Raw genomic sequence first — 13,329 nt, 5'->3', positions numbered from 1 at the left:
CTGTCATACTTTCCAGGTCTATGCCCAAACAATTCGAGCTTCTAATTTTAAAAATGAATCTCTCCAGAAATAAGTCTCTCACTGTTGCCGCCTGTAATAGACCCCCCTCAGCTCCCAGCTGTGCCCTGGACACCATATGTGAATTGATTGCCCCCCATCTATCTTCAGAGTTCGTTCTGTTAGGTGACTTAAACTGGGATATTGCAGTCCTACAATCTAAGCTAGATGCCCTCAATCTCACACAAATTATCAAGGAAACCACCAGGTACAACCCTAAATCCATAAACATGGGCACCCTCATAGACATTATCCTGACCAACTTGCCCTCCAAATACACCTCTGCTGTTTTCAATCAGGATCTCAGCAATCACTGCCCCATTGCCTGCATCCGCTATGGGTCCACGGTCAAACGACCACCCCTCATCACTGTCAAACGCTCCCTAAAACACTTCTGCGAGCAGGTCTTTCTAATCATTCTGGCCCAGGTAACCTGGAAGGATATTGACCTCATCCCGTCAGTCGAGGATGCCTGGTCGTTCTTTAAAAGTAATTTCCTCACCATCTTAAATAAGCATGTCCCTTTCAAAAAATGTAGAACTAAGAACAGATATAGCCCTTGGTTCACTCCAGACCTGACTGCCCTTGACCAGCACAAAAACATCCTGTGGAGGACTGCAATAGCATCGAATAGTCCCCGCGATGTGCAACTGTTCAGGGAAGTCAGGAACCAATACACACTATCAGTCAGGAAAGCAAAGGCTAGCTTTTTCAAACAGAAATTTGCATCCTGTAGCTCTAACTCCAAAAAGTTCTGGGACACTGTAAAGTCCATGGAGAACAAGAGCACCTCCTCGCAGCTGCCCACTGCACTGAGGCTAGGCGACACGGTCACCACCAATAAATCCATAATCAAACATTTCAATAAGCATTTCTCTACGGCTGGCCATGCCATCCTCCTGGCTACCCCAACCCCGGCCAACAGCTCTGCACCCCTCGCAGCTACTTGCCCGAGCCTCGCCAGCTTCTCCTTCACCCAAATCCAGATCGCAGATGTTCTGAAAGAGCTGCAAAACCTGGAACCGTACAAAACAGCTGGGCTAGACAATCTGGATCCTCTCTTTATAAAATTATCCGACGCCATTGTTGCAACCCCTATTACCAGTCTGTTCAACCTCTCTTTCATTTCGTCTGAGATCCCTAAAGATTGTAAGGCTGCCGCGGTCATCCCCCTCTTCAAAGGGGGTGACACACTAGACCCAAACTGTTATAGACTTATATCCATCCTGCCCTGCCTTTCTAGATTTATATCCATCCTGCCCTGCCTTTCTACTCTTTGAAAGCCAAGTTAATAAACAGATCACTGACCATTTCGAATCCCACCGTACCTTCTCCGCTGTGCAATCCGGTTTCCGAGCTGGTCACGGGTGCACCTCAGCCACGCTCAAGCTATTAAACGATATCATAACCGCCATCGATAAAAGACAGTACTGTGCAGCCGTCTTCATCGACCTGGCCAAGGCTTTCGACTCTCAATCACCACATTCTTATTGTCAAATTAAATAGCCTTGGTTTCTCAAATGACTGCCTCGCCTGGTTCACCAACTACTTCGCAGATAGTGTTCAGTGTGTAAAATCAGATGGCCTGTTGTCCGGACCTCTGGCAGTCTCTATTGATCCACAGGGATCAATTCTCGGGCCGACTCTTTTCTCTGTATATATCAATGATGTCGCTCTTGCTGCGGGTGATTCCCTGATCCACCTCTACGCAGACGACACCATTCTGTATACATCTGACCCTTCTTTGGACACTGTGTTAACTAACCTACAAACAAGCTTCAATGCCATACAACACTCCTTCCGTGGCCTCCAACTGCTCTTAAACGCTAGCAAAACCAAATGCATGCTTTTCAACCGTTCGCTGCCCGCACCCGCCCACCCGACTAGCATCACTACTCTGGACGGTTCTGACCTAGAATACGTGGACAACTACAAATACCTAGGTGTCTGGCTAGACTGTAAACTCTCCTTCCAGACTCATATCAAACATCTCCAATCCAAAATCAAATCTAGAATCGGCTTTCTATTTCGCAACGAAGCCTCCTTCGCTCACGCCACCAAACTTACCCTTAAAACTGACTATCCTACCAATCCTCGACTTCGGCTTCCAATACTCTACTCAGCAAATTGGATGCAGTCTATCACAGTGCCATCCGTTTTGTTTCCAAAGCGCCTTATACCACCCACCACTGCGACCTGTATGCTCTAGTCGGTAGGCCCTCGCTACATATTCATCGCCAGACCCACTGGCTCCAGGTCATCTACAAGTTTATGCTAGGTAAAGCTCCGCCTTATCTCAGTTCACTGGTCATGATAACAACACCTACCCGTAGCACGTGCTCCAGCAGGTATATCTCCCCAAAGCCAACACCTCCTTTGGCCGCCTTTCCTTCCAGTTTTCTGCTGCCAATGACTGGAACGAATTGCAAAAATCGCTGAAGCAGGAGACTTACATTTCCCTCACTAACTTTAAACAGCAGCTATATAACAGCAGCTAACCGATCGATGCAGCTGTACATAGTCCATCTGTAAATAGCCCACCCAATCTACCTACCTCATCCCCATATTGTTTTTATTTACTTTGCTGCTCTTTTGCACACCAGTATCACTACTTACACACCATCATCTGCTCATCATCATCATCTGCTCATCTATAACTCCAGTGTTAATCTGCTAAATTTTAATTGCTTTGCTACTATGACCTATTTATTGCCTTACCTCCTCATGCCATTTGCACACACTGTATATAGACTTTCTTTTTTTTCTATTGTGTTGACTGTACAGCTTGTTTATTCCATGTAACTCTGTGTTGTTGTTTCTGTCACACTGCTTTGCTTTTTCTTGGCCAGGTCGCAGTTGTAAATGAGAACTTGTTCTCAACTAGCTTACTTGGTTAAATATAGGTGAAATAAAAAAAATAAAAATAGGTGTCTCATTTCAGCTAGTTGTATATTTAAGCAATAAGGCCTGAGGGGGTGTGGTATATGGTCAATATTCCACGGCTAAGGGCTGTTCTTATGCACAACGCTGAGTGCCTGGACACAGACCTTAGCCGTGGTATATTGGCCACATATCCCAAACCCCCGAGGTGCCTTATTGCTGTTATAAACTGGTTACCAACGTAATTAGAGCAGTAAAAATAAATGTTCTGTCATATCCGTGTTATATGGTCTGATATACCACGGCTGTCAGCTAATCAGCATTGACGGCTCAAAACCCCCCGTTTATAATGTTATTGATACCATGTCTTGTTTTGAGGGGTTTTGACTCATGTCATGTCTACGCTAATATGTCTACAATTCGTTATCTAGTGAACTAACAACTGTAATGATGTATTTGAGAGACAACAAGAGCTCATTGTGCAAATGTATTTATGTTTTCAATAAACATTCAGAGATTAAATATAGTTGACATGTTTTCAAAAAGTCTGTTTTGCCCCATAGTTCTGCACACTTCGGTTTTGTTGCTTATATAGTTTCACAAACATACATCATGATCCAAAAACAAATGAGTAATCTTTAACAAAAACAAATGATTAGCATATAAATGAAAGACAGTTTTTTTCTGTTTAACACAGCACATTTTACAAACATATTTCTTACTTTGTAAACACAACAGTGGTAAAATATATTTTTGTGGATATAACAACATTTGTGACTCCACAGATTACGTTTGTGACCTGCATTTTACATATTTGTGACTTGCTTTACATTTGTGAGTTGCTCCACGTGTTTGTGAGTGGCATTGGTCAGGGTTACCCATAAAAAGATGAAAAGCAGATAAATAAAATTATTGCTGGCCAAATTGACCGTGAGAAAAACCAGTGCTATCAGCCATCACCCACCACTTTACAATGTGTGCTGGAGGCAGTATGTTATTTGAAAACATACTTGATTGTTTGAAGCCTGAATGTTTTACTTCATATTATGAAGCATGTCTTACCTTGCTTGAAAATAAGACCATTAATAAGACCAATTATTTTATAAAACTAAACAGGCAGCACACGAGTTTCAAGTTTGGGGAAGCATACTGTAGTCTACAATGTATCCTAGTATTTGATTTTCATATGTGCATTTTTGTGGAACAGTTTCATTCAAATAATAACGTTTTTGTTTCTCAAAATCATTGTCACGTGGTTAATCATAAAAATCTGAATTAAAATGATACAAATATGAAAGTTAAAATTCAACTAATGTGAGAGCACCAGCTTCTGCCATATGGAAACATTGATACACCATGATCATTGACCAATGCAGCCGTTGGCCTATAAAACTTCTATTGTCAACTAATTAAAATAGCCTATACTGATGAAAATGCTGGTTCTTTCAATCATATGCATCTCTCTACTCAGCCTGTCTGCCTCCTTTTCTATCTGTCTTGACTTAAGCTATCACTTGTGAAATGCAACATTTTATCTAATCAATCAACTGGATCTGGCATGAAGCTGTCTCTAGCGAACTTGTAACATTGTGTCAACTAGCCTATTTCAGGCCCTCAGAGCTTCCTGTCTTATCCAGAACAACTTACATGTTCATACTTGTTCTGTACTGGTCGCCCGTGGGATTCAAACCCACAAGCCTAGCATTACAAGCTCCATGCTCTGCCAACTGAGACACATCACATCATCACAAACCACTTGATGTCTCAATGTACTAAATTACTGTATTGTGTGTTGTTGTTTTTTATGCTGATTGAAAGTCTACAGGTACAAACCTAGATGACCAGCCTATGTACAATATAGTAATGTACATTTACATGACGTTGTTTGTAAGGATGGTAAATTAAGACTGCACAAAAAGTGGTTACTTGGTCATGAAACATATTTCATTTGATGTGGATGTTTTGTGTCTTTGCTCATAACTTTTCACCTTTGATGTAAATGTTTGAAGACAGGGTGTTGTTCTTTCTGGAATCATTAGAATGACAATAGCAGAGAAAGGGACAGGGCAACAACTCTTACAATTCCAACTATTGAATCCTGCAAGATACTGTACTGTGTTCTTAATTATACAACTACCTTCTTCGCCAAAGCAGATACTGGATTTTTTGTTGTTGCTCGTGCTACAGACGTCTATATCACTTTGATAATACTAGTAACGGCCCTGTGCACTACTTTTGTGGACTTTTTAACATTTTTATTCTGCTTTTTCACGGGGTGTTGCCGGCGGCTATGGCTACTTCTATTAATGCTCAGGACCGTGCACTTGCTCAACATTAACATTAACAACCAGACCCATGCTCATTGCTCACATGGAGCACTCCTAATAAAAGACAATGAACAAATTGACAATTGGTAAATGATGGTTATGATATAAATCAACATTTGTTTCTCACAAGTGTAGCAGGTTGTGAACAATGTTTCCACTCCAAGAATGAGAATGGTAAATGACTGTAGGCCTAATTAGTAATACAATGCATTAACAGAAATTAATGTAACCAAATTACGGGGATTGACGGTACATTTACTACTGGTGACATACATCACTGGGTATTGATCAAAATAAACAATCAAAGGGCAAACAATTCACATGAAACAATGAAAACGGGAGAATTGGCGGGAGACATCTGAGTGGATTCTGGAGAGCTGAGCACAAGCATTCTGGAGAGAGACGCGCCTATAGACTATCTTCACCACACACCCCTCCCCTTCTAATTGTCTCAACATTTTAAATGGTACTCAAGACACATTATCGTCACACATATTTGAGACGCTTTTCACTGACAGTCGCAATTTAATAATCCGCTAGGGCCTTTGCCACGCGCGCTGCCTATGAAAGACTTTCTCATATGCCATTTTTTCTTCTGTTCTGCTGGTTTTCATATCAACTTTCTTTCGTTGTCCAGAAGCCAAATGCAAAATCCTAGTCATATTAGCAACCCATCCTAGTTGTTGCATCTTTAGATTCACCCTCTCTCTAATTTTCTAAAGGATATTTTAATCTCTTTCATATACTGCTTGCATCAGGTGCGCTGTTTAGAATGGTGTTATCCCTTTTTCCCACGAATTTCATTTTGGCAAATGTTTGAAAATGAAATTTTATTGACTGCTTCATTACAGGAGTTGCATGTTTCGTTAAGAATAATTACCATAATCCAAATGTGCTTTCTGTCATTCTGAGCACCGCGGGAGGACGCCCAAATGAGTTACACACCTAATGGGTAACACTTTACTTGACACCCAGTGTCATATAACACATTATGGCATGGTCATACAGCTGACTGTCATAACCTGTCATAATATGGTCAAAACACTGTCATATATTTACACCTGTTGTGACATTTTTGCATTAGTTTAAGGCTGATTATGACACCTACATAAGAGTGTCAAACCCCACTTTTATTCCCACTTTCCTTTTATTTGGAAGTTTGTTTCTTAAATCCTTGGTTCATTGTTGTAATTAATTCTTTACAATCATGTTTTTTTTTTACCCCATTTATTAATTACTTGTAGAATATACACTTTATGGCACTGTCAAGAAGCATTATGACCATTATAGGCCAGAAAGGCCTATCACGTACATGCCTTGTGTGGTAGGTTCTGTGGGTTTCGACACTGTTATGTAGGCTAGGTGTCATAACCAGCCATAAAATAACTACTGTGGTAGTTTTTTTTAACACTTACATAGGTGTCATTACCAGCCATGAAATAACGTAATGTCATGACAGTGTTATGACCATATTATAACTGGTTACGACATGTTATGTCAGCTGTTATAACATATTATGAAATGTTTATGACTGTCATAACGTGTTATGACGCTGGGTGTCAGGTAAAGTGTTACCGACAATGCATATGTGTCCAGTCGATTTCTTAAATGACCAGTAAATTAAAATCTTCCCGGTCACGTTGTCTGGCGCCACATTTTCCTAATGGAAACCCTGTCTCGATTATTTTGTGAGTTGTATTTTTCAGATCAGTTTGTGCAGATTTAATATGCATAATCTAGATTAGGACATACTCAGTTCTCCTAAAAATAAGATATGAATGAATATATTACAGTACATTTTAGAAATGCATCTGGTTTGGTATTCCCTTCTTTCCTAGCTTGGTTTCCTTGATCCCTTTTGCTTCCTTTCCTCCCAGTCTTGGTTTCCTAGCTCTCTTTCCACCTATCCTTTTCTAACTCCCTTACCTTTCCTTCTAGCCTAGCTTCCTTTCATCCATTCCTTACTCCTTTTCCTTCCTAGCTTCCTTTCCTCTCATCCTTTACTTGCTCCCTTTCCTTCTCTGGCTTCCTCTCCTCTATTCCTTTACTATTTTTGTTGTTGTTTAGTTTATTAATTTGACCATTTTCAAAAATAAGTGAGTAAAATCATCAAGGATAACACACAATAAAGTCTGGGACTTATTTCCATTGTGGTCCTCTTGAGACAAGATGGCTAGGCAAGATCCAACATGGTTGAACACACTATAGCAGAGAGATAATAAAACATAAAAACATAGAAGAAGAACATCTATATCACCATTGCTTCCCTAGAAAAGCAAAGGAGGGGAGGGGAGGAAAAGAAGGAAAAGGATCAAGGAAGGGCAGCTAGGAAAGAAAGAATGGAAGATAGGAGGAAAGGGAGCTAGGAAAGGTGGAAAATAAAGGGAAATAGGAAAGGAGGAGAGGAAGCTGGGGAATGAAAGGGAGAAAGGAAAGAATAGAGAAGAGAAAGTCACGGAAAGAAAGGATGAGAGGAAAGGAAGCTAGGATGGAAAGGGCTCAAGGAATGGAGGAAAAGAAGCTAGGCTAGGAGGAAAGAAAATTTAGTTAAGAAAGGATAGGAGGAAAGAGAGCTAGGAAAGCAAAGAAGGGGAGGAAAGGAAGCAAAAGGGATCAAGGAAAGCAAGCTAGGAAAGGAGGGAATTAAGATATGAAAAGAAGAAAGGAAGCCAGGATACCAAAACAGATGCATTTTCAAAAGTTATTGTAATATATTCATTTTTATCTGATTTTTATGAGAACTGAAGATGTCCTAGTCTAGATTCTGTATATTACATTTGCACAACTGATCTGTAAAATGCAACTCACAAATATGTGGAGTCAACTCACAAATGTAATACAAGTCATAAATATGTAAGATGCAGGTCACAAGAGTTAATCAGCCATATTCACAAAAACATATTTGACCACTGTTGTGTTTGCAAAGTAACAAATATTTTTGTAAAATATGCTGTGTTAACCAGTAAAAAAAACTGTATTGCGTTAATTTGTAAATCCTAATTTGTGACTCATTTGCTTTTGGATCATGACATATAGTTTGTGAAACTATATGGGCATATTTACAGACAGATTTTTATTTGGAAGTTGCATTCTGTATTTGCACAACACCTCTTTTGTTTGTGACTCACTACTTATTTTGATAAAAATCACCATATTATAGGCACCCTTTCAGTTTGTTTGCCAACAATTTCCTTCTAGTAGAAGAAGAAAATGGACTACTTCTAAATGGAGATGGCCTCAATTGTGCTGCCCGTGCTCTCACAAACACCATAATGGGACAGATACACTGATGCGATGTCTAAGTCTATGATGGGGATAGACAAAATCAACATGCGCACGCTGCGCATGCACACGCGTGACCTGTGTAGCCATGGTGTTAGTGTGGTACAACTAAGACCTACATTGCCTTCGGAAAGTATTCAGACCCCTTGACTTTTTCCACATTTTGTTACGTTACTGCCTACCTCAGCAATTTACACACAATACCCTATAATGACAAAGCAAAAACAGTTTTTTTGAATTGTTTGCAAATGTATAAAATAATTAAGACAGAAATACCTTATTTACATAATTATTCAGACCCTTTGCTATGAGACTTGAAATTTAGCTCAGGTGCATCCTGTTTCCATTGATCATCCTTGAGATGTTTTTACAACTTGATTGGAGTCAACTTGTGGTAAATGAAATTGATTGGACATGATTTGGAAAGGCACACACCTGTCTATATAAGGTCCCACAGTTGACAGTGCATACCAGGGCAAAAACCAAGCCATGAGGTTGAAGGAAATGTCCGTAGAGCTCAGAGACAGAATTGTTTCCAGGCACAGATCTGGGGAAGGGTACCAACATCTTTTGCAGCATTGAAGGTCCCCCAGAACACAGTGGCGTCCCTCATTCATAAATGAAAGAAGTTTGTAATCACCAAGATTCTTCCTAGGGCTGGCCACTCGGCCAAACTGAGCAATCAGGAGAGAAGGGCATGGGTCAGGGAGGTAACCAAGAACCCAATGGTCACTCTGACAGAGCTGTAGAGTTCCTCTGTGGAGATGGGAGAACCTTCCAGAAGGACAACCATCTCAGGCCTTTGGGTTAGAGTGGCCAGACAGAAGCCATTCCTCAGTAAAAGGCAAATATATGACAGCCCCCGTGGAGTTTGCCAAAAGGCACTAAAATAACTCTCAGACCATGAGAAACAAGATTCTCTGGTCTGATGAATCCGAGATTGAACTCTTTGGCCTGAATGCCAAGCATCACGTCTGGAGGAAACCTGCACAGTCCCTACGGTGAAGCATGGTGGTGGCAGCATCATGCTGTGGGGGTGTTTTTCAGTGGCAGGGACTGGGAGACTAGTCAGGATCAAGGCAAAGATGAACGGAGCAAAGTACAGAGAGATCCTTGATGAAAACCTGCTCAAGTGCACTCAGGACCTCAGACTGTGGCTAAGGTTCACCTTCCAACAGGACAATGACCCTAAGCACACAGCCAAGATAATGCAGGAGTGGCTTTGGGACAAGTTTCTGAATGTCCTTGAGTGTTCCAGTCAGAGCCTGGACTTGAACCCAATCAAACATCTCTGGAGAGACCTGTGCAGCATTTGTCAATATGGGGTATTGTGTGTAGATTGATGAAGGAAAAAAAACAATTGAATACATTTTAGAATAAGGCTGTAACGTAACAAAATGTGGAAAAAGGGGTTAGAATACTTTCCGAATGCTCTGTAAGTGTGTTGTTTACTGTATTGCATGGATCACCGAGTGCGGTTTCTTGAGACCCAGGTGTTCTCTATTCTAATGTCTGTCAGCAATGGAGTCATTCCTTTATTGACCTGTTTGTGATGACGAGAAAGACCAAAGCACTCGTAGAGAGGAAAAAATGCATGTACACATCATTACAAATCCACAGGTGTTTTGAAGAAGAAAACAGAAAGGAGGGAAGAGCTGCCAGCCCATCTGAACATCACTGAAGCCTGGCAGCCTACTACAGTCTGCTTGTGTGTTCCCCTCTTCCTTTCTCATTCTCTGATTCCCTGCTCTGTTTCTCTCTAGCTTTGTCCTCGTGTTGAATCAACAGTTGCTTAACCCCTCCAAACGGTTAATAAAACCAGAGATATATTTAGCCTGAATCACAAGAATGCCTATTGTTTAATGTGCCCTTTTCTCTTAAAATAATCCATCACCAAATTGAGCAAAGAAAAACAGAGCTAATTCTGTGAGTCGCCAGACCTCCTCTTGCTCACCATGAAAGATTCCATTTTAACGCAGAGCCCGGCTAAAATAAGGCCCTTCACCATTACGGCAACACGGGAAAGCTCATGCATGCGGTCATATGTATCGCTTTCCATTTACAGGGACACTAATAACGCAAACCAGTTGTGTAAACACTCAAGTGCTGACCCGTTTGATGTAAATCTTCCAGAGTTCCATTTGTCATCCCACTGTTTAGTAACAGAGTTCCATTTGTCATCCCACTGTTTAGTAACAGAGTTCCATTTGTCATCCCACTGTTTAGTAACAGAGTTCCATTTGTCATCCCACTGTTTAGTAACAGAGTTCCATTTGTCATCCCACTATTTAGTAACAGAGTTCCATTTGTCATCCCACTATTTAGTAACAGAGTTCCATTTGTCATCCCACTGTTTAGTAACAGAGTTCCATTTGTCATCCCACTGTTTAGTAGAGTTCCATTTGTCATCCCACTGTTTAGTAACAGAGTTCCATTTGTCATCCCACTGTTTAGTAACAGAGTTCCATTTGTCATCCCACTGTTTAGTAACAGAGTTCCATTTGTCATCCCACTGTTTAGTAACAGAGTTCCATTTGTCATCCCACTGTTTAGTAACAGAGTTCCATTTGTCATCCCACTGTTTAGTAACAGAGATCCATTTGTCATCCCACTGTTTAGTAACAGAGTTCCACTTGTCATCCCACTGTTTAGTAACAGAGTTCCATTTGTCATCCCACTGTTTAGTAACAGAGTTCCATTTGTCATCCCACTGTTTAGTAACAGAGTTCCATTTGTCATCCCACTGTTTAGTAACAGAGTTCCATTTGTCATCCCACTGTTTAGTAACAGAGTTCCATTTGTCATCCCACTGTTTAGTAACAGAGTTCCACTTGTCATCCCACTGTTTAGTAACAGAGTTCCATTTGTCATCCCACTGTTTAGTAACAGAGTTCCATTTGTCATCCCACTGTTTAGTAACAGAGTTCCATTTGTCATCCCACTGTTTAGTAACAGAGTTCCATTTGTCATCCCACTGTTTAGTAACAGAGTTCCTCCACTGACATGAACAGACTTTGTTAGAGTAGATCATGTAAAAGAACAAACTGAATCTAAGTGTGTAACAGAGTTACAAACTGATGTCACTGCAATGGACCTATTGAGTATTTACTTCACAGGGAGGGTCTATGTCTCTAAGCATTTAATCTGAGGCTTCATTTCAGCTACCATTTTAAAAGAACCTGTCCTTGAGATAGAGGAGGAGAAGTATTTCTGTTGAGGAGAGGATGGTGGTCATTCATACTGCACAAACACTTATTACGTTATTCAGACGGTGGCCTTGACTTTCAGCACCTCTTCATGTCTTGTTTTTCAAAGCACATCAAAAGGCTTTTAAAGAGGAGAGACGGAGGGAGGAAATCATTTGTTGCACATTCCACGCACTTGATGTGGCTGCCAAGCCCTCTTCTAGTTTATTAAGCCGAAGTGTTTTTTCGGGGGGCAAAAAAAGTGTTTGTGAGTGCTTTCAGTTCTTTAACAACACTAAAGAAATACTATTTTCTTCTTCTTGCATAAACAATGCGCTCTTTGAAAATAACATTTCTCCAAAAGATCATTCTCATGATACAGAAGAAAGAGAATGTGGGGTTAGAAAAACTTGACCCCAAAGGCTTTGTTCTGATAATGCTGAATTAGTGCATTTTGATAGTTTGCTATAGGCCTGGTTAGTTGATAGAAATTAGTTAGTCGTTTATTTAATCTGTGGTAGAAGGTCGCTTCTCTGTTGTCATTGCACATTTAGAAGCAGTTGATTGCATTAGATAAACACTCATTAGCTTTATGAATTAGTGAAGCTGAGACTCAGGCTGGGCAGGGGGTATTTCCTCCATGTGCGGTGACCTCTCTCTCACTCTCTCTGTGGTTCTGAGCAGATAGTCTGTTGAGGAGGAGTGAACACTGAGTCCCTCTGTTCTACTCTCATGGTAGCAGAGGAGTGAGATATGGGCCGGCTGAAAACCCGAAAAAGACTGTGGTCACGTTCTCCCCACAGACGTAAACAGTGACACTTACAATTTCCTGTGCATGCTGCAGAACAGGAAGGCCAAAGAGGACGGCAGAGCCTGTGCACTCCACGTGCGTATCTGGGAGTACGTCAGTGCGTGTGTGTGTAAGACGGATTTAACATAGCATAGGGTTCACCTTCTCTCATGGAGCAGTCAGAGTGGAGTGAAAGGATAGCGTACACTCACCCTTTGACTGTCCACTTTATGCAGTCTAGTAGATTAGTGTGTTGATAATGCAGTTTAAAAAAATGGTACACACAACTTGTGAGGGGTCTGTTACCATTACAATGAACAGACCCTGAAGTCCACCTCCCCCAAGGGTTACTACCCCCAGGCAGCCCAGGGTTTCAGATCCTTTACCTGCTGTTGAGTTCAGCCACATCTGTTAGCAACGTGACCAATAAAGGCCCAAATGGAGTTATCTGCAGCCCCCTTCCCTATACACCCCCATCTCTGTAATGAACTGCTTGTTTACCATATGTGTGAAATGCACTGTTGGAATGTGACTAAGTGTGTGTTGAGAGAGGTCTTGTTTATTCTGCCTTCCCAAAGGTTTTACTGCTACCAGACTGACAATTTGTATTGAAAGACAGACTATGCCAAGTGCTAATTTTAAGAGCAGTAACTGTTTTGTTAAATTACATTGCATTCTCCACATTGTTTACCCTACTCATCTGCTAATTTCTGTTGTTTCACTGTGCTCAGTTTCTCTCTGTTATGTTGTGATCTGGTTCAGCACTACTGCTGCTTTAAGCTGTCTCAGTGAATTGTGCAGGCTTCCT

At 41.1% G+C, this 13,329-nt stretch overlaps 1 protein-coding gene across 1 annotated transcript in view; it reads left to right on the top strand.

The window, feature by feature from the left end:
• LOC110497850 (fibroblast growth factor receptor-like 1) overlaps nucleotides 1-13,329 on the top strand; it is a 45,572-nt gene that overhangs the window by 13,120 nt on the left and 19,123 nt on the right. The window lies entirely within an intron of this gene.

The sequence above is a fragment of the Oncorhynchus mykiss genome, chromosome 19 (genome assembly GCF_057628025.1).
Source record: "Oncorhynchus mykiss isolate SJ-2025 chromosome 19, ASM5762802v1, whole genome shotgun sequence".
Lineage (NCBI taxonomy): Eukaryota > Metazoa > Chordata > Actinopteri > Salmoniformes > Salmonidae > Oncorhynchus > Oncorhynchus mykiss.
The sequence above is the reverse complement of the archived record's forward strand: the minus strand, read 5'-3'. Positions and strand labels throughout refer to the sequence as shown.